Source organism: Eleutherodactylus coqui, chromosome 1 (assembly GCF_035609145.1).
Source record: "Eleutherodactylus coqui strain aEleCoq1 chromosome 1, aEleCoq1.hap1, whole genome shotgun sequence".
Lineage (NCBI taxonomy): Eukaryota > Metazoa > Chordata > Amphibia > Anura > Eleutherodactylidae > Eleutherodactylus > Eleutherodactylus coqui.
In genome coordinates, this window is record NC_089837.1 from 269972803 (window position 1) to 269995864 (window position 23062).

Here is a 23062-nt window from a genome sequence, read left to right on the forward strand (position 1 = left end):
TGGAGATATGCACGTTTAGTGATTGTTCATGCGGGTGGGTGGCTGCATATTTTCGCTTGCGCTGCAATGCTTGGGTTATGGACAGCTGAACGCTGCCCTGAGACACATTGCTGGAGGCAGTGGAGGACTGTGGAGGTGAAGGGGTGGGTGCAGGCAGAGAGACGCTCGTGCCTGCGTCCTGGGAGGGGGAACGCATCTCAGCGCTAGAATGTGACCCAGGGAAAGAGGCAGTGGTGTGACCTGCAGGCGGTGAATGGCCTTCGTTCCATCTCATCAGGTGCTTAGCTATCGTATGCCTGCGCATGCTGGTGGTGGTCAGGCTGGTAGTGGTGGCTCCCCTGCTGATCTTGGTGTGGCACAGGTTGCACAACACTGTTCATCAGTTGTCTGTGCTCTCATTAAAAAACCTCCAGACCTCTCTGCACAGGAGCTTGCTGCAAGGAGGTGCTGTGGGGAACAGTTAGGGGATTACTTGCTCTGGCCCTGCTTCTCCCTCTGGCCACCCCACTTCCTCTTCCAACCTGTTCTGGTGCTGCACTTGCCTCCCCTCTGAAGCGCTGTCTTCAGTAGGCTTAACAACCCAGGTCGGATCAGTCACCTCATCATCCACCAGCTCTTTCTCTGAATCCTGAGTCTGCTCCTCCCTCAGATTAATGCCCTAACAACAACCTCACTGACAGACAACTGTGTCTCATCATCATCATCATCCACAAATACCTCTTGAGAGACTACTTGGAAGTCCCCACCCTCATCACCCTGAGACTGTGAAAGGTCCAAATTTTTGGCATCGGTCACGACAAACACCTCAGGTGGCTGATGAAATGTTTTTTCCGACTCAGGGAAGGGACCCGAGAGCAGTTCCTGGGAGTCTGCCTGTTCTGAATCTCTCCTTTACATGGGGTGACCAGGCTGGGAGGAAGGAGGATCAGCATGAGGATTCAGTGGTCCAGTGCTTTGGCTAGCGTGAGTGGACTGCGTGGAAGACTGGGTGTTGGATAAATTACTGGACGCGTTATCCGCTACCCACGTCATCACCTGATCGCACTGTGGTGCTTTTAATAATGGTCTACTACGCGGACCTGCAAAATGTGAGATGAAGCTAGGAAGCGTAGATATGTGGCTCTCTACTAATCCCTCAGCAGCAAGCCTCATTCAGATGCCCATGTCCTCGACCTGCACTATATTAAAATGTTACGTAAACTGCGAGTTATTTTGCATACGCTTATAGGCCAAAATAGACACAATAAACAGTGTATACTGTTGTTAGATAGCGTGGATTGACAGGACCCACACACGGGTATATAGCGTACGCTTTGTAACCCAAAACAAAAAATGTAAACAGTGTATACTGTTGTTAGATAGCTTGAATTAAAGGGACCCACACACGGGTATATAGCATACGCTTTGAATCCCCTAAAAAAAATTTAAACAGTGTATATATTGTACACTTTCAGCTCCACAACAAAAATGCTAAGTGCGTACAGTGAAGTTACATAGTAACATAGTTCATAAGGCTGAATGAAGACAATGTCCATCTTGTCCAGCCTGTCTAGCCTCCTGTTTTGTTGATCCAGAGGAAGGCAAAAAACCCCAAGAGCAGAAGCCAATTAGCCCTTTTGGGGAAAAAATTCCTTCCCGACTCCCTAATGGCAATCAGACTGTTCCCTGGATCAACCCCTAATAGTTCCTACCTGCCTGTATACCCAGATAAACAAATAATCTTAGATTTATAGCCTATAATATCCTTCCTCTACAGAAAGACATCAAGTCCCCTTATAAACTGCTCTAAGGATTTTGCCATCACTACGTCCTCAGGCAGAGAGTTCCACAGTCTAGCTGCTCTAACAGTAAAGAATCCCTTTCTATGTTGGTGATGAAACCTGCTTTCCTCTAAACGTAGCGGATGCCCTCTTGTTACCGTTGCAGTCCTGGGTATAAACAGATCCTGGGAGAGATCTTTGTATTGTCCCCTCATGTACTTATACATGGTTATTTGGTCACCTCTTAACCTTCTTTTTTCTAGAGTAAATAGTCCCAATTTGGATAGCCTCTCTGGGTATTCCAGTCCAGTCATTACATGTATTAGTTTAGTTGCCCTTCTTTGAACCCCCTCCAATACCGTAACATCTTTCCTGAGCACCGGTGATCAGAACTGTATGCAGTATTCCATGTGAGGCCTGACAAGTGCCTTATATAATGGAAGGATAATGTTCTCGTCCTTCGCCCCTATACCTCTTTTAATGCATCCCAAAACTTTATTTGCCTTTGCAGCAGCTGATTGGCATTGGTTACTCCAGTTTAGTCTATAGTCCACTAGTACCCCCAGGTCTTTTTCCATATTACTTTTCCCTAGTGGTACCCCATTAAGCGAATATTGGTAACATCCATTCTTGCTGCCCATGTGCATAACCTTACATTTATCAACATTGAACTTCATTTGCCATTTTTCTGCCCAAGCCCCCAGCTTATCTAGGTCAGTTTGTAGCTGCACATTGTCCTCCATTGCATTAATTATATTGTATAGTTTTGTGTCATCTGCAAATATTGAAATTTTGCTGTGCAGCCCCTCTATCAGGTCGTTGATAAATATATTGAACAGAATGGGGCCCAATACTGAACCTTGTGGCCCAATCGGAGTATGAGCCATTTATTACTACCCTCTGCTTTCTATCATTGAGCCAATTTTTAACCCAATTACACACGTTTTCGCCCAGTCCGAACTGTCTCATTTTGTATATTAGCCTACTATGTGGCCCGGTGTCAAACGCTTTAGAGAAGTCCAGATATACGAGATCAATAGACTCTCCCAGGTCCAGCTTAGAGCTTACTTCATCGCAGAAACTGATCAGATTTGTCTGACATGAGCGACCCTTCATGAATCCATGCTGGTGAGGAGTTATTCCCTTGTTCTCCTTGAGGTGCTCATCGATGGAGTCTCTCAGAATCCCCTCGAAAATTTTTCCCGTTACTGAACTGAGACTTACCGGCCTGTAGTTGCCAGGCTCACTTTCGGTCCCCTTTTTATAAATTGGAACCACGTTGGCAATGCACCAATCCAATGGTACAACACCGGTCTTGATAGTGTCTAGAAATATTAGGTATAGCGGCCTAGCTAACTCATCACTTAGTTCCCTTAGTATCCTTGGGTGTATTCCATCTGGGCCTGGCGATTTATCGATTTTAATCTTCTTTAACCTGTTCCGTACTTCCTCCTGCGTTAGGTATGACATATTTTGCGAGGGGTTTATTTTATTCCCCTGTATCTCGTGTGGCATTTCCTTTTCGTTTGTGAATACGCTTGAAAAGAAACTATTTAATAGATTTGCCTTCCCTCCATCATCTTCAATGATTTCCCCTGCATTATTTGTTAAAGGGCCAGTGCTCTCCATGCAAATCCTTTTGCTGTTAATATAGTTGAAAAAATAGTTTTGGGTTGTTTTTGCTCTCTTCGGCGATCAGTCTTTCCGCCTCCTCCTTGGCAATTTTGATCGTATCTTTGCATATTTAGTTTTTTTTTCCCTGTACGATTTTAGTGCTTCTTCGCTGCCTTGTTGCTTTAGTCGTTTGAACGCTTTCTTTTTTTCGTTTATTGCCCCCCTTACCGTCTTGTCGAGCCACATTGGTTTCCTTTTAGTTGAGATTCTTTTATTTTTAAAGGGAATGAACTGCTCACATGAAGTGATTAGGATTAGAGATGAGCGAACGCGTTCGTCCGAGCTTGATATTCGTGCGAATATTAGGGTGTTCGGGATGTTCGTTATTCGTGACGAACACCATGCGGTGTTCTGGTTACTTTCACTTCCTTCCCTGAGACGTTAGCGCGCTTTTCTGGCCAATTGAAAGACAGGGAAGGCATTACAACTTCCCCCTGCAACGTTTAAGCCCTATACCACCCCCCTGCTGTGAGTGGCTGGCGAGATCAGGTGTTCGCCTAATATAAAAGTCGGCCCCTCCCGCGGCTCGCCTCAGATGCGGTGTGAGTTAGATGAGGGACAGTGCTGTTTATACCGGAGCTGCTGTAGGGAAAGAATTGGTAGTTAGTGTAGGCTTCAAGACCCCCCAAAGGTCCTTATTAGGGCCACTGATAGCTGTGTGTTGGCTGCTGTTAGCAGTGGGATTTTTTTTTCTTTCTCAAAATCGCCTCTGCAGACCGTTGCACCTGGCATTAGGGACAGAAGTGCTGCATAGGCAGGGAGAGTGTTAGGAGTGAGTGTAGCCTTCAAGAACCTCAACGGTCCTTTCTAGGGCCATATTTATCCGTGTGCAGTACTGTCCAGGCTGCTGTTGGCTGTGCTGCATTTTTTTTGGGCTTCTCAAAATCGCCTCTGCAGAGCATTGCACCCTCCATTGATACTGCAGGGAAAGAATTGTATAGGCAGGGCCACAACACAGTTATTATTCATAGAATATACGCAGTGCTGCCTGTTGGTGGGAAAAAACTGAAAACAAATCTATTTGTCCAGCCTGTGTCCGTCCTTACGCCTGTGGAGACGTGTGAGCTGCGTGAAAAACATTGCTAAATCATACGCAGCCAGCTACGCTTTACTGCTGGGTTCGCCATTTGCTTTCCTTAATTGGGGAAAAAAATACCTGCTCTCCAAGAGTTATAATAACTCTGCTACCCTCACGTTCTGTGACACATAAGCAGGGACACAGCGCAGTTATTAAACTTCGCAGGTTCATTGAATATACGCAGTGCTGCCTGTTGGTGGGAAAAAACTGAAAACAAATCTATTTGTCCAGCCTGTGTCCGTCCTTACGCCTGTGGAGACGTGTGAGCTGCGTGAAAAACATTGCTAAATCATACGCAGCCAGCTACGCTTTACTGCTGGGTTCGCCATTTGCTTTCCTTAATTGGGAAAAAAAATACCTGCTCTCCAAGAGTTATAATAACTCTGCTACCCTCACGTTCTGTGACACATAAGCAGGGACACAGCGCAGTTATTAAACTTCGCAGGTTCATTGAATATACGCAGTGCTGCCTGTTGGTGGGAAAAAACTGAAAAGAAATCTATTTGTCCAGCCTGTGTCCGTCCTTACGCCTGTGTAGACGTGTGAGCTGCGTGAAAAACATTGCTAAATCATACGCAGCCAGCTACGCTTTACTGCTGGGTTCGCCATTTGCTTTCCTTAATTGGGGAAAAAAATACCTGCTCTCCAAGAGTTATAATAACTCTGCTACCCTCACGTTCTGTGACACATAAGCAGGGACACAGCGCAGTTATTAAACTTCGCAGGTTCATTGAATATACGCAGTGCTGCCTGTTGGTGGGAAAAAACTGAAAACAAATCTATTTGTCCAGCCTGTGTCCGTCCTTACGCCTGTGTAGACGTGTGAGCTGCGTGAAAAACATTGCTAAATCATACGCAGCCAGCTACGCTTTACTGCTGGGTTCGCCATTTGCTTTCCTTAATTGGGAAAAAAAATACCTGCTCTCCAAGAGTTATAATAACTCTGCTACCCTCACGTTCTGTGACACATAAGCAGGGACACAGCGCAGTTATTAAACTTCGCAGGTTCATTGAATATACGCAGTGCTGCCTGTTGGTGGGAAAAAACTGAAAAGAAATCTATTTGTCCAGCCTGTGTCCGTCCTTACGCCTGTGGAGACGTGTGAGCTGCGTGAAAAACATTGCTAAATCATACGCAGCCAGCTACGCTTTACTGCTGGGTTCGCCATTTGCTTTCCTTAATTGGGAAAAAAAATACCTGCTCTCCAAGAGTTATAATAACTCTGCTACCCTCACGTTCTGTGACACATAAGCAGGGACACAGCGCAGTTATTAAACTTCGCAGGTTCATTGAATATACGCAGTGCTGCCTGTTGGTGGGAAAAAACTGAAAAGAAATCTATTTGTCCAGCCTGTGTCCGTCCTTACGCCTGTGTAGACGTGTGAGCTGCGTGAAAAACATTGCTAAATCATACGCAGCCAGCTACGCTTTACTGCTGGGTTCGCCATTTGCTTTCCTTAATTGGGAAAAAAAATACCTGCTCTCCAAGAGTTATAATAACTCTGCTACCCTCACGTTCTGTGACACATAAGCAGGGACACAGCGCAGTTATTAAACTTCGCAGGTTCATTGAATATACGCAGTGCTGCCTGTTGGTGGGAAAAAACTGAAAACAAATCTATTTGTCCAGCCTGTGTCCGTCCTTACGCCTGTGTAGACGTGTGAGCTGCGTGAAAAACATTGCTAAATCATACGCAGCCAGCTACGCTTTACTGCTGGGTTCGCCATTTGCTTTCCTTAATTGGGAAAAAAAATACCTGCTCTCCAAGAGTTATAATAACTCTGCTACCCTCACGTTCTGTGACACATAAGCAGGGACACAGCGCAGTTATTAAACTTCGCAGGTTCATTGAATATACGCAGTGCTGCCTGTTGGTGGGAAAAAACTGAAAAGAAATCTATTTGTCCAGCCTGTGTCCGTCCTTACGCCTGTGGAGACGTGTGAGCTGCGTGAAAAACATTGCTAAATCATACGCAGCCAGCTACGCTTTACTGCTGGGTTCGCCATTTGCTTTCCTTAATTGGGAAAAAAAATACCTGCTCTCCAAGAGTTATAATAACTCTGCTACCCTCACGTTCTGTGACACATAAGCAGGGACACAGCGCAGTTATTAAACTTCGCAGGTTCATTGAATATACGCAGTGCTGCCTGTTGGTGGGAAAAAACTGAAAAGAAATCTATTTGTCCAGCCTGTGTCCGTCCTTACGCCTGTGTAGACGTGTGAGCTGCGTGAAAAACATTGCTAAATCATACGCAGCCAGCTACGCTTTACTGCTGGGTTCGCCATTTGCTTTCCTTAATTGGGAAAAAAAATACCTGCTCTCCAAGAGTTATAATAACTCTGCTACCCTCACGTTCTGTGACACATAAGCAGGGACACAGCGCAGTTATTAAACTTCGCAGGTTCATTGAATATACGCAGTGCTGCCTGTTGGTGGGAAAAAACTGAAAAGAAATCTATTTGTCCAGCCTGTGTCCGTCCTTACGCCTGTGGAGACGTGTGAGCTGCGTGAAAAACATTGCTAAATCATACGCAGCCAGCTACGCTTTACTGCTGGGTTCGCCATTTGCTTTCCTTAATTGGGAAAAAAAATACCTGCTCTGCCACAGTTAATAACTCTGCTACCCTCACGTTCTGTGACACATAAGCAGGGACACAGCACAGTTATTAAACTTAGATAATTCATTCACTAGAGGCAGTGGGGCCTTTCGTTTTCCAAAAAGGGCAAAAATTATATTTGGCCTGCAGTCTTGCGCCAATTTATTTCCTGCCTGGGAAATCTAATCACTGGTAATACAGCATGCTGAGGGGTAGGGGTAAGCCTAGAGGACGTGGACGTGGACGTGGCCGAGGACGCGGAGGGCCAAGTCAGGGTGTGGGCACAGGCCAAGCTCCTGATCCAGGTGTGTCGCAGCCGACTGCTGCGCGATTAGGAGAGAGGCACGTTTCTGGCGTCCCCACATTCATCGCCCAATTAATGGGTCCACGCGGGAGACGGTTATTAGAAAATGAGCAGTGTGAGCAGGTCCTGTCCTGGATGGCAGAAAGTGCTTCGAGCAACCTATCGTCTACCCGCAGTTCTGCGCCGTCCACTGCTGCCAATCCGAATCCTCTGTCTGCTGCTCCTCCTTCCTCCCAGCCTCCTCACTCCACTACAATAACACCTGCTCAGGAGCGGGAGCACTCCCAGGAACTGTTCTCGGGCCCCTGCTTAGATTGGGCAGCAGCGGTTCCTCTCCCACCAGAGGAGTTTATCGTCACTGATGCCCAACCATTCGAAAGTTCCCGGGGTCCGGGGGAAGAGGCTGGGGACTTCCGCCAACTGTCTCAACAACTTTCTGTGGGTGAGGAGGACGATGACGATCAGACACAGTTGTCTTGCAGTGAGGTAGTAGTAAGGGCAGTAAGTCCCAGGGAGCAGCGCACAGAGGATTCGGAGGAAGAGCAGCAGGACGATGAGGTGACTGACCCCACCTGGTGTGCAACGCTTACTCAGGAGGACAGGTCTTCAGAGGGGGAGTCAAGGGCATCAGCAGGGCAGGTTGCAAGAGGCAGTGCAGTGGCCAGGGGTAGAGGCAGGGCCAGACCGAATAATCCACCAAGTGTTTCCCAAAGCGCCCCCTCGCGCCATGCCACCCTGCGGAGGCCGAGGTGCTCTAAGGTCTGGCAGTTTTTCACAGAGACGCCTGACGACCGACGAACAGTGGTGTGCAACCTTTGTCGCGCAAAGCTCAGCCGGGGAGCCAACACCAACAGCCTCACCACCACCAGCATGCGCAGACATATGATGGCCAAGCACCCCACAAGGTGGGACGAAGGCCGTTCACCGCCTCCGGTTTGCACCCCTGCCTCTCCCCCTGTGCCCCAACCTGCCACTGAGATGCAACCCCCCTCTCAGGACACAGGCACTACCGCCTCATGGCCTGCACCCACACCCTCATCTCCGCTGTCCTCGGCCCCATCCAGCAGTGTAGTTCAGCGCACCGTTCAGCCGTCGCTTGCGCAAGTGTTCGAGCGCAAGCGCAAGTACGCCGCCACGCACCCGCACGCTCAAACGTTAACCGTCCGCATCGCAAAATTCATCAGCCTTGAGATGCTGCCGTATAGGGTTGTGGAAACGGAGTCCTTCAAAAGTATCATGGAGGCGGCGGCCCCGCGCTACTCAGTTCCCAGTCGCCACTACTTTTCCCGATGTGCCGTCCCAGCCCTGCACGACCACGTCTCCCGCAACATTGTGCGCGCCCTCACCAACGCGGTTACTGCCACGGTCCACTTAACTACGGACACGTGGACAAGCACAGGCGGGCAGGGCCACTACATCTCCCTGACGGCACATTGGGTGAATTTAGTGGAGGCTGGGACAGAGTCAGAGCCTGGGACCGCTCACGTCCTACCCACCCCCAGAATTGCGGGCCCCAGCTCGGTGCTGGTATCTGCGGAGGTCTATGCTTCCTCCACTAAAGCACCCTCCTCCTCCTCCTCCTCCTCTGTCTCACAATCAAGATGTGTTAGCAGCAGCATGTCGCCAGCAGTCGGTGTCGCGCGGTGTGGCAGCACAGCGGTGGGCAAGCGTCAGCAGGCCGTGCTGAAACTACTCAGCTTAGGCGATAAGAGGCACACGGCCCACGAACTGCTGCAGGGTCTGACACAGCAGACGGACCGCTGGCTTGCGCCGCTGAGCCTCCAACCGGGCATGGTCGTGTGTGACAACGGCCGTAACCTGGTGGCGGCTCTGCAGCTCGGCAGCCTCACGCACGTGCCATGCCTGGCCCACGTATTTAATTTGGTGGTTCAGCGCTTTCTGAAAAGCTACCCACGCTTGTCAGACCTGCTCGTAAAGGCGCGCCGGCTCTGCGCACATTTCCGCAAGTCCCACACGGACGCTGCCACCCTGCGCACCCTGCAACATCACTTTAAGCTGCCAGTGCACCGACTGCTGTGCGACGTGCCCACACGGTGGAACTCTACGCTCCACATGTTGGCCAGGCTCTATGAACAGCGTAGAGCTATAGTCGAATACCAACTCCAACATGGGCGGCGCAGTGGGAGTCAGCCTCCTCAATTCCTTTCAGAAGAGTGGGCCTGGTTGGCAGACATCTGCCATGTCCTTGGTAATTTTGAGGAGTCTACCCAGGTGGTGAGCGGCGATGCTACAATCATTAGCGTCACCATTCCTCTGCTATGCATCTTGAGAAATTCCCTGCAAACCATAAAGGCAGCTGCTTTGCGCTCGGAAACGGGGGCGGGGGAAGACAGTATGCCGCTGGATAGTCAGGGCACCCTCCTGTCTATTTCTCAGCGCGTACAGGAGGAGGAGGAGGAGCATGAGGAGGATGAGGAGGAGGGGGAAGAGACAGCTTGGCCCGCTGCTGACGGTACACCGGCTGATTGCCTGTCATCCTTTCAGCGTGTATGGCCTGAGGAGGAGGAGGAGGAGGAGGAGGATCCTGAAAGTGATCTTCCTAGTGAAGACAGCCATGTGTTGCGTACAGGTACCCTGGCACACATGGCTGACTTCATGTTAGGATGCCTTTCTCGTGACCCTCGCGTTGCACGCATTCTGGCCACTACGGATTACTGGGTGTACACACTGCTCGATCCACGGTATAAGGAGAACCTGCCCACTCTGATTCCCGAAGAGGAAAGGGGTTCGAGAGTGTTGCTATACCACAGGACCCTTGCGGACAAGCTGATGGTAAAATTCCCAGCCGACAGCGCTAGTGGCAGAAGGCGCAGTTCCGAGGGCCATGTTGCAGGGGATGTGCGTAGATCGAGCAGCATGTACATCCCAGGCAGTGCAACAGTCTTTAAGGGCCTGGCCAGCTTTATGGCTCCCCACCAAGACTGTGTCACCGCTCCCCAGTCACGGCTGAGTCGGCGGGAGCACTGCAAAAGGATGGTGAGGGAGTACGTAGCGGATCGCACGACCATCCTTGGTGACGCCTCTGCCCCCTACAACTACTGGGTGTCGAAGCTGGACACGTGGCCTGAACTAGCCCTGTATGCCCTTGAGGTGCTTGCTTGTCCTGCGGCTAGCGTCTTGTCGGAGAGGGTGTTTAGTGCGGCTGGGGGAATCATCACCGATAAGCGTAGCCGCTTGTCAACCGACAGTGCCGACAGGCTAACACTCATCAAGATGAACAAAGGCTGGATTTCCCCAGACTTCTGTTCTCCACCAGCGGACAGCAGCGATACGTAAGCAATACGTAGGCTGCACCCGCGGATGGAAGCTACGTTCTCTCTCACCATCCAAAACGGGGACATTTCTGCTTCATCAATCTGTGTCTAATATTCCTCCTCCTCCTCCTCCTGCTCCTCCTCCTGAAACCTCACGTAATCACGCTGAACGGGCAATTTTTCTTAGGGCCACAAGGCTCACTCAAATAATTTTTCTGAACAATTTTTCTAAGTTTCAATTAGCTTAAAAGCGTTGGAACTTTAACTTGAACCAATTTTTCGTTACACTGGGCTGCCTCCAGGCCTAGTTACCACTTAAGCCACATTAACCAAAGCGATTCACCTGCCATCTTGATTGGGCATGGCCAATTTTTACTGAGGTACATTAGTACTGTTGGTACACCAATTTTTTGGGGCCCTCACCTACAGTGTAATCATAGTAATTTCTATGTTCTTCGCCTGCACTCATGGTACAGAAAGGTGTGTGGGGTTGGCCTACAGTTTAGCTACATAAATGTCACTTGTGCCTTGGCTATACTAAGGCTACTGAAATGGAACGAAGACTGCGCTCCCGCTATACTGCTGCTTCAGAATTGTTACTGGGGCCTGTCTTGAGTGCTACTATTGCTTACATGGAACGAAGACTGCGCTCCCGCTATACTGCTGCTTCAGAATTGTTACTGGGGCCTGTCTTGAGTGCTACTATTGCTTACATGGAACGAAGACTGCGCTCCCGCTATACTGCTGCTTCAGAATTGTTACTGGGGCCTGTCTTGAGTGCTACTATTGCTTACATGGAACGAAGACTGCGCTCCCGCTATACTGCTGCTTCAGAATTGTTACTGGGGCCTGTCTTGAGTGCTACTATTGCTTACATGGAACGAAGACTGCGCTCCCGCTATACTGCTGCTTCAGAATTGTTACTGGGGCCTGTCTTGAGTGCTACTATTGCTTACATGGAACGGACACGTGGAGAGGACACGTAGTGCCTCAAAAACATCCCCCTCCTCCTCCAACAGGGAAAACATTGTTGGCAAATGCCTTTGCATTGGTTCGTCTGGCGGCAGTCCAAGAATTTCACCTTTACCGACACTACTAGAGAGCCCCCCCACCATCCCCCCGCCACGGCCCACTTAATCCTGGCCACATTCCGAAAACCAACAAAATACAACCGTGGTACTAGGTCCGCAGTCACCACCACATTACCACCAACGCGGTTACTGTTAAGGTGCATATAACCACGGACACGTGGAGAGGACACGTAGTGCCTCAAAAACATCCCCCTCCTCCTCCAACAGGGAAAACATTGTTGGCAAATGCCTTTGCATTGGTTCGTCTGGCGGCAGTCCAAGAATTTCACCTTTACCGACACTACTAGAGAGCCCCCCCACCATCCCCCCACCACGGCCCACTTAATCCTGGCCACATTCCGAAAACCAACAAAATACAACCGTGGTACTAGGTCCGCAGTCACCACCACATTACCACCAACGCGGTTACTGTTAAGGTGCATATAACCACGGACACGTGGAGAGGACACGTAGTGCCTCAAAAACATCCCCCTCCTCCTCCAACAGGGAAAACATTCTTGGCAAATGTCTTTGCATTGCTTCGTCTGGTGGCAGTCCAAGAATTTCACCTTTACCGACACAACGAGAGCCCCCACACCATCCCCCCGCCACGGCCCACTTAATCCTGGCCGCATTCCGAAAACCAACAAAATACAACCGTGGTACTAGGTCCGCAGTCACCACCACATTACCACCAACGCGGTTACTGTTAAGGTGCATATAACCAGTCTGACTGGGGCATGCAGACACCTTGACAGAATGAATAGTGTGTGGCACATAGGTTCCCCATTGCTATGCCCACGTGTGCAGCTCCTGATGGCGGTGGCACAGGATTGTATTTCTCATTGCTTCTGTACAGCATTGTGGGCTATCGCCCCGCCCCTATTAAAGAGGGTCGCTACCTAGCCGTGCCAACCCTGTGCAGTGTGTGCCTGCGGTCCCTCGTCGTGGCAGACGCACTTCTAAATAGACGTGAGGGTGGTGTGGCATGAGGGCAGCTGAAGGCTGCGCAGGGACAGTTTGGTGTGCGCTGTGGGGGGGAGGGGGTGCGGTTGGGCAGCATGTAACTCAGGAGAAGTGGCAGTGGAGTGTCATGCAGGCAGTGATTGTGCTTTGTTGGAGGTAGTGTGGTGCTTAGCAAAGGTATGCCATGCTAATGAGCGCTTTTCAGAAGTAAAAGTTGTTGGGAGGGGGGGGGGGCCCACTCTTGCCGCTATTGTGGCTTAATAGTGGGACCTGTGAACTTAGGATGCAGCCCAACATGTAGCCCCTCGCCTGCCCTATCCGTCACTGTGTCATTCCCATCACTTTCCTGAATTGCCCAGATTTTCACACATGAAAACCTTAGCGAGCATCGGCGAAATACAAAAATGTTCCGGTCGCCCATTGACTTCAATGGGGTTCGTTGTTCGAAACGAACCCTCGAGCATCACGGGAAGTTCGTTACGAATAACGAACACCCGAACATTTTGGTGTTCGCTCATCTCTAATTAGGATCCTTTTGAACTTTTCCCATTTGTCCTCTGTACTGGCATTTTTGAGGATGTTGTCCCAATTAATGTTACCAATAGTAGTTCTAAGCTTATCAAATTTTGCTTTACTAAAGTTTAGTTTGTTTGTCACTCCCTGATAAGGCTTCTTATTGAATGCCATCTGGAAGCTGATTATATTGTGGTCACTGTTCCCCAAGTGCCCCTCAACCAGTACCCCCTTTATTCGGTCCGGTTTGTTAGTTAGTACTAGGTCCAGAATGGCCCTCCCTCTTGTTGGTTCCTGCACCAGTTGGTTCAGATAATTATCTTTAATTACTCTCAAGAACTTATCACCCCTGTAAGATTTGCAGGTCTCATTTTCCCATATTATATCTGGATAATTAAAGTCCCCCATTATAATTACTTCATTGTGGTTTGACACCTCTTGTATCTGCCTTAATAGTAAATTTTCAGTTTCTTCTGTTGCTTTTGGTGGTCTATAGAAGAGCCCTATCAGGATTTTGTTATTTTTTATTCCCTGTATTTCTACCCACAGAGATTCCACCTGTTCTTCTCCTACCCCTATTTCCTCCCGTAGTCTCGGATTTAAGTTTGATTTGACGTACAGACATACCCCTCCCCCTTTCTGGTTCCTTCGGTCTCTTCTGAAGAGATTGTACCCCTGTAAATTCGCCGCCCAATCACACTTACCATAAAGCCATGTTTCCGTTATTCCAACTATATCATAACTCTCATCAGTCATTCTTGCTTCAAGCTCACCCACTTTACCAATCAGACTTCGTGCATTTGTGGTCATACAATTGATATCATTATTTTTGTTTTTTAAATTCGTTTTGTTATTTGTACTAATCGCTGACCTCACATTTCTAACTGTACAACCCCCCCCCCCCCCCCCCCCCCGCTCGACCCCCATTCCCATTTCTTTGACCCAGGTCGCTATCTACCCTGGCTACCCCACTATTTCTCATTTTGCCCTCCCCCCCCCAGTTCCTAGTTTAAACACTCCTCCAGCCTTCTAGCCATCTTCTCCCCCAGCACAGCTGCACCCTCCCCATTAAGATGCAGCCCGTCCCTATGGTAGAGCCTGCAGCCGACAGCAAAGTCAGCCCAGTTCTCCAGGAACCCAAATCCCTCCTTCTTACACCAAGTCCGGAGCTACTTGTTTACCTCCCTAAGATAGCGTGGATTGACAGGACGCACACAGGGGTATATAGCGTACGCTTTCCACCCTCGCAAAAAAATGTAAACTGCGTACAACCAAGTTAGATAGCGTAGATTGACAGGACGCACACAGGGGTATATAGCATACGCTTTCAGCCCCCAACAAAAATGTAAACTGCATACAGTCAAGTTAGATCGCGTGGATTGACAGGACGCACACAGGGGTATATAGCATACGCTTTGAACCCCCTAAAAAAAAATTTAAACAGTGTATATAGCATATGCTTTCAGCCCCCCAACAAAAATGTTAACTGCGTACAGTCAAGTTAGATCACATGGATTGACAGGACGCACACACGGGTGTATAGCATATGCTTTCCGCCCTCGCAAAAAAAATGTAACCTGTGTACAATCAAGTTAGATAGCGTGGATTGACAGGACACACACATGGGTATATAGCATACGCTTTCAGCCCCCCCAAAAAAATGTAAACTGCGTACACTCAAGTTAGATAGCGTGGATTAACAGGACGCACACAGGGGTATATAGCATACGCTTTCAGCCCCTCCCCAAAAAAAATTTAAACTGCGTACAGTCAAGTTAGATTGCATGGATTGACAGGACACACACAGGGGTGTATAGCAAACGCTTTCAGCCCTCGCAAAAAAATGTAAACTGTGTACAATCAAGTTAGATAGCTTGGATTGACAGGACACACACAGGTGTATATTGTGTACACTTTCAGCCCCCCCAAAAAATGTAAACTCCATACACTCAAGTAAGATAGTGTGGATCGACAGGACGCACACAGGTGTATATTGCGTATGCTTTCAACCCCCCAAAAAATGTAAACTCCGTATGCTCAAGTTAAATAGCGTGGATTGATAGGACGCACACCGGGGTATATAGCGTACGCTTTCAGCCCCCAGAAAAAATGTAAACTGCGTACAGTCAAGTTAGATAGCGTGGATTGACAGGACGCACACAGGGGTATATAGCATACGCTTTCAGCCCCCAACAAAAATGTAAACTGCATACAGTCAAGTTAGATCGCATGGATTGACAGGACGCACACAGGGGTATATAGCATACGCTTTGAACCCCCTAAAAAAAAATTTAAACAGTGTATATAGCGTACGCTTTCAGCCCCCAACAAAAATGTTAACTGCGTACAGTCAAGTTAGATCGCATGGATTGACAGGACGCACACACGGGTGTATAGCATATGCTTTCCGCCCTCGCAAAAAAAATGTAACCTGCGTACAATCAAGTTAGATAGCGTGGATTGACAGGACACACACATGGGTATATAGCATACGCTTTCAGCCCCCCCCAAAAAAATGTAAACTGCGTACACTCAAGTTAGATAGCGTGGATTAACAGGACGCACACAGGGGTATATAGCATACGCTTTCAGCCCCTCCCAAAAAAAAATTTAAACTGCGTACAGTCAAGTTAGATTGCATGGATTGACAGGACACACACAGGGGTGTATAGCAAACGCTTTCAGCCCTCGCAAAAAATGTAAACTGTGTACAATCAAGTTAGATAGCTTGGATTGACAGGACACACACAGGTGTATATTGTGTACACTTTCAGCCCCCCCCAAAAATGTAAACTCCATACACTCAAGTAAGATAGTGTGGATCGACAGGACGCACACAGGTGTATATTGCGTATGCTTTCAACCCCCCAAAAAATGTAAACTCCGTATGCTCAAGTTAAATAGCGTGGATTGATAGGACGCACACCGGGGTATATAGCGTACGCTTTCAGCCCCCAACAAAAATGTAAACTGCGTACAGTCAAGTTAGATAGCGTGGATTGACAGGACGCACACAGGGGTATATAGCATACGCTTTCAGCCCCCAACAAAAATGTAAACTGCATACAGTCAAGTTAGATCGCATGGATTGACAGGACGCACACAGGGGTATATAGCATACGCTTTGAACCCCCTAAAAAAAAATTTAAACAGTGTATATAGCGTACGCTTTCAGCCCACAACAAAAATGTTAACTGCGTACAGTCAAGTTAGATCGCATGGATTGACAGGACGCACACACGGGTGTATAGCATATGCTTTCCGCCCTCGCAAAAAATTGTAAACTGCGTACAATCAAGGTAGATAGCGTGGATTGACAGGACACACACACGGGTATATAGCATACACTTTCAGCCCCCCCCCCCCAAAAAAATGTAAACTGCGTACAATCAAGTTAGATAGCGTGGACTAACAGGACGCACACCGGGGTATATAGCATACGCTTTCAGTCTCCCAACAAAAATTTAAACTGTGTACAGTCAAGTTAGATAGCGAGGATTGACAGGACGCACACAAAGGTATATAGCATTCGCTTGCAGCCCCCCCCCCCCCACCATCAAAAAAATAATTTAAACTGCGTACAGCTAGTTTGCATGGATTGACAGGACGCACACAGGGGTGTATAGCAAGCGCTTTCAGCCCTCGCAAAAAAATGTAAACTGTGTACAATCAAGTTAGATAGCTTGGATTGACAGGACGCACACAGGTGTATATTGCGTACGCTTTCAGCCCCCCCCCCCCCCAAAAAAAATGTAAACCCTGTACACTCAAGTTAGATAGCGTGGATCGACAGGACACACACAGGTGTATATTGCGTATGCTTTCAACCCCCCCAAAATATGAAAACTCCGTATACTCAAGTTAAATAGATTGATAGGACGCACACCAGGGTATATAGCGTACGCTTTCAGCCCCTAACAAAAATGTAAACTGCGTACAGTCAAGTTAGATAGCGTGGATTGACAAGACACGCACAGGGGTATATAGCATATGCTTTCAGCCCCCCCCCCCCCCCCCCCCCGCGCCCCCAAAAAATGTAAACTGCGTACAGTCAAGTTAGATCGCATGGATTGACAGGACGCACATAGGGGTATAGGGCATACATTTTCAGCCCTTGCAAAAAAAATGTAAACTGCGTACAATCAAGTTAGATAGCATAGATCAACAGGACGCACACAGGGGTATATAGCGTATGCCTAAAGCCCCCCAAAAAATAAAACAATTAAAAATTATAGTTTTGTTACTTCCTATCTAGTCTCTGTACACCACTAGCAGTATACTGCATAAAACCGGTAACAGTATGCAGTATACAGCCGGGATGCTTGAGAATACTTTGTGCGCACTACTGCTCCCAGCCAGCCAAACTGATGATGCACACAATGAGAGGAGCTGTAGACCTAGAAAGGACTGTTGGGTTCTTGGAACAAGGATCCCTGCCTAACCACAACCTCTAACCTACACTATCACTTTCCCTGAATAGCAGCAGGTCTGTCCCTAAGGTAATGCAGCATTCGTGTGAGGCGAGCCTCAGGTGACCAGAGTTTTTATACTCGTAGGTCACCTGATCAGGCCAACCAGTCACTGCTATAGACGTGCACAGGGTTGGCATGTCACAGGAGGAGGTGCCAAAGCCTTCCCTGCATGTTTTTTGGCAAAAAAACGGTGCTAAACATGTCGGGAGGAGAGGATGACATTTTCTCGAGCACCGCATGGTGCTCGCTCGAGTAACGAGCACCTTTGAGTATGCTACTGCTCGAACGAGTAATTAACAATAAAAGATATTCAGTGGCAATACTGCCTCCGGCTCTTGTGTAACTTGTTTAGTTAGAGCAAAAAATTATATGTGAACTAAGTCTCTAGTGTGGTAATCCAGGGATGAATTTAGTGCTGTTTCTGCCTGTTCACAAAACCGACGCAGTTTGAGCAATGGAACACTATGCCCCAACTGTTGAAGCAGTCATAATTAGAGATGAGCGAACGTACTCGTCCGAGCTTGATATTCGTGCGAATATTAGGGTGTTCGGGATGCCACGCGGTGTTCTGGTTACTTTCAGTTTCCTCTCTGAGACGTTAGCGCGCTTTTCTGGCCAATTGAAAGACAGGGAAGGCATTACAACTTCCCCCTGTGACGTTCAAGCCCTATACCACCCCCCTGCAGTGAGTGGCTGGGAAGATCAGATGTCACCCGAGTATAAAAGTCGGCCCCTCCCGCGGCTCGCCACACATGCCTTGTGAGTTAGCTGAGGGAAAGTACTATCCTGCTGGTGCTGCTGTAGGGAGAGCGTTAGGAGTCAGTGTAGGCTTCAAGAACCCCAAAGGTCCTTCTTAGGGCCACATCTACCTGTGTGCAGGCTGCTGCTAGCAGTGTTTTTTTTTTTTTTTTTCTCAAAATCGGCAGTGCAGAGCATTGCACCCGGCATTAGGGACAGAAGTGGTGCATAGGCAGGGAGAGTGTTAGGAGTGAGTGTAGCCTTCAAGAACCTCAACGGTCCTTTCTAGGGCCAAATTTAAGCGTGTGCAGTACTGTGCTGGCTGCTGTTAGCAGTGTTGCATTTTTTTTTCTTTCTAAAAATCGTCTGTGCAGAGCATTGCACCCTACATTGATACTACAGGGACAGAATTGTGTAGGCAGGGCCACAACACAGTTATTGTTCATTGAATATACGCAGTGGGTCCTTCCCTTTGCAAAAAAGGAAAAGAAATTATATTTGGCCTGCCTGTGTCAGTCCTAAGGTCTCCGTGTACGTGTGTGCTGCGTGGACAACGTACAAAAATCAGACGCAACCAGCTACGGTTTACTGCAGGCTTGTGCCATTGTCTTTCCTGACTGGCAAATACCTGCTCTGCTAGAGTTAATAACTCTGCTACACTAAAGTTGTGTGTCACTTTTTCAGGGCCACACTACAGTTCTAAAAGTTATTGTTCATTGAATATACGCAGTGGGTCCTTCCCTTTGCAAAAAAGGAAAACAAATTATATTTGGCCTGCCTGTGTCAGTCCTAAGGTCTCCGTGTACGTGTGTGCTGCGTGGACAACGTACAAAAATCAGACGCAACCAGCTACGGTTTACTGCAGGCTTGCGCCATTGTCTTTCCTGACTGGCAAATACCTGCTCTGCTAGAGTTAATAACTCTGCTACACTAAAGTTGTGTGTCACTTTTTCAGGGCCACACTACAGTTCTAAAAGTTATTGTTCATTGAATATACGCAGTGGGTCCTTCCCTTTGCAAAAAAGGAAAATAAATTATATTTGGCCTGCCTGTGTCAGTCCTAAGGTCTCCGTGTACGTGTGTGCTGCGTGGACAATGTACAAAAATCAGACGCAACCAGCTACGGTTTACTGCAGGCTTGCGCCATTGTCTTTCCTGACTGGCAAATACCTGCTCTGCTAGAGTTAATAACTCTGCTACACTAAAGTTGTGTGACACTTTTTCAGGGCCACACCACAGTTATTAAACGTATTGTTCATTGAATATACGCAGTGGGGCCTTCCCTTTGCAAAAAAGCGAAAAAATTATATTTGGCCTGCAGGCTTGCGCCAATTTATTTCCTGCCTGGGAAATCAAATCACTGGTAATACAGCATGCTGAGGGGTAGGGGTAGGCCTAGAGGACGTGGACGCGGCCGAGGACGCGGAGGGCCAAGTGAGGGTGTGGGCACAGGCCGAGCCAGTGCGGTGGCCAGGGGTAGAGGCAGGGCCAGACCGAATAATCCACCAACTGTTTCCCAAAGCGCCCCCTCGCGCCATGCCACCCTGCACAGGTCAAGGTGCTCTACGGTGTGGCAGTTTTTCACAGAGACGCCTGACGACCGACGAACAGTGGTGTGCAACCTTTGTCGCGCCAAGATCAGCTGGGGAGGAACCACCAACAGCATGCGCAGGCATATGATGGCCAAGCACCCCACAAGGTGGGACGATGCCCGTTCACCGTCTCCGGTTTGCACCACTGCCTCTCCCCCTGTGCCCCAACCTGCCACTGAGATCCAAGCCCCCTCTGAGGACACAGGCACTACCGTCTCCTGGCCTGCACCCACACCCTCACCTCCGCTGTCCTCGGCCCCATCCAGCAATGTCTCTCAGCGCAGCGTCCAGACGTCGCTAGTGCCACAGTTTGAGCGCAAGCGCAAGTACGACGCCACGCACCCGCACGCTCAAGCGTTAAACGTGCACATTGCAAAATTGATCAGGCTAGAGATGCTGCCGTATAGGCTTGTGGAGACGGAGGCTTTCAAAAGCATGATGGCGGCGGCTGCCCCGCGCTACTCGGTTCCCAGTCGCCACTACTTTTCCCGATGTGCCGTCCCAGCCCTGCACGACCACGTCTCCCGCAACATTGTATGCGCCCTCACCAACGCGGTTACTCCCAAGGTCCACTTAACAACGGACACGTGGACAAGCACAGGCGGGCAGGGCCACTATATCTCCCTGACGGCACATTGGGTGAATTTAGTGGAGGCTGGGACAGAGTCAGAGCCTGGGACCGCTCACGTCCTACCCACCCCCAGAATTGCGGGCCACAGCTCGGTGGTGGTATCTGCGGCGGTGTATGCTTCCTCCACTAAAGCACCTTCCTCCTCCTCCTCCTCCAATGCAACCTCTGTCTCGCAATCAAGATGTGTCAGCAGCACGTCGCCAGCAGTCAGTGTCACGCGGCGTGGCAGCACAGCGGTGGGCAAGCGTCAGCAGGCCGTGCTGAAACTACTCAGCTTAGGAGAGAAGAGGCACACGGCCCACGAACTGCTGAAGGGTCTGACAGAGCAGACCGACCACTGGCTTGCGCCGCTGAGCCTCCAACCGGGCATGGTCGTGTGTGACAACGGCCGTAAGCTGGTGGCGGCTCTGCAGCTCGGCAGCCTCACGCACGTGCCATGCCTGGCCCATGTGTTTAATTTGGTGGTTCAGCGCTTTCTGAAAAGCTACCCCCACTTGTCATACCTGCTCGGAAAGGTGCGCCACCTCTGCGCACATTTCCGCAAATCCCACACGCACGCTGCCACCCTGCGGACACTGCAACATAGGTTTAATCTGCCAGTGCACCGACTGCTGTGCAATGTGCCCACACAGTGGAACTCTACGCTCCACATGTTGGCCAGACTCTATGAGCAGCGTAGAGCTATAGTGGAATACCAACTCCAACTTGCGCGGCGCAGTGGGAGTCAGCCTCCTCAATTATTTACAGAAGAGTGGCCCTGGTTGGCAGCCATCTGCCAGGTCCTTGGAAAATTTGAGGAGTCTACCCAGGTGGTGAGCGGCGATGCTGCAATCATTAGCGTCACCATTCCTCTGCTATGCATCTTGAGAAGTTCCCTGCAAAGCATAAAGGCAGACGCTTTGCGCTCGGAAACAGAGCCGGGGGAAGACAGTATGTCGCTGGATAGTCAGAGCACCCGCCTGTCTATATCTCAGCGCGTTGAGGAGGAGGAGCATGAGGAGGATGAGGAGGAGGGGGAAGAGACAGCTTGGTCCACTGGTGAGGGTACACATGCTGCTGGGCTGTCATCCTTTCAGCGTGTATGGCCTGAGGAGGAGGAAGAGGAGGAGGAGGAGGATCCTGAAAGTGATCTTCCTAGTGAGGACAGCCATGTGTTGCGTACAGGTACCCTGGCACACATGGCTGACTTCATGTTAGGATGCCTTTCTCGTGACCCTCGCGTTACACGCATTCTGGCCACTACGGATTACTGGGTGTACACACTGCTCGATCCACGGTATAAGGAGAGCCTTTGCACTCTCATTCCCGAAGAGGAAAGGGGTTCGAGAATGATGCTATACCACAGGGCGCTGGTGGACAAACTGATGGTAAACTTCCCATCCGACAGCGCTAGTGGCAGAAGGCGCAGTTCCGAGGGCCAGGTAGCAGGGGAGGCGCAGAGATCAGGCAGCATGTACAGCGCAGGCAGGGGAACATTCTCCAAGGCCTTTGCCAGCTTTATGGCTCCCCAGCAAGACTGTGTCACCGGTCCCCAGTCAAGGCTGAGTCGGCAGGAGCACTGTAAAAGGATGGTGAGGGAGTACGTAGCCGATCGCACGACCGTCCTCCGTGACGCCTCTGCCCCCTACAACTACTGGGTGTCGAAGCTGGACACGTGGCCTGAACTCGCGCTGTATGCCCTGGAGGTGCTTGCTTGTCCTGCGGCTAGCGTCTTGTCAGAGAGGGTGTTTAGTGCGGCTGGGGGAATCATCACAGATAAGCGTACCCGCCTGTCAACCGACAGTGCCGACAGGCTTACACTCATCAAGATGAACAAAGCCTGGATTTCCCCAGACTTCTCTTCTCCACCAGCGGACAGCAGCGATACCTAAACAATACGTAGGCTGCACCCGCGGATGGAAGCATTGTTCTCTATCACCATCAAAAAGGTGGACCTTTTAGCTTCATCAATCTGTGTATAATATTCATCCTCCTCCTCCTGCTCCTCCTCCTGAAACCTGACGTAATCACGCCGAACGGGCAATTTTTCTTAGGCCCACAAGGCTCAGTCATATAATTTTTGTAAACAATTTTTATACGTTTCAATGCTCATTAAAGTGTTGAAACTTTCACCTCAACCAATTTTTATTTTAACTGGGCTGCCTCCAAGCCTAGTTACCAAATAAGCCACATTAACCAAAGCGATTAATGGGTTTCACCTGCCCTCTTGGTTGGGCATGGGCAATTTTTCTGAGGTACATTAGTACTGTTGGTACACCAATTTTTGGGGGCCCTCGCCTACAGTGTAATCAAATTAATTTTTAGCCCACCTGCATTACAGCTGATGTTACATCAGCTGTGTTGGGCACTGCAATGGGATATATTTATGTACCGCCGGTGGCTTCCTGG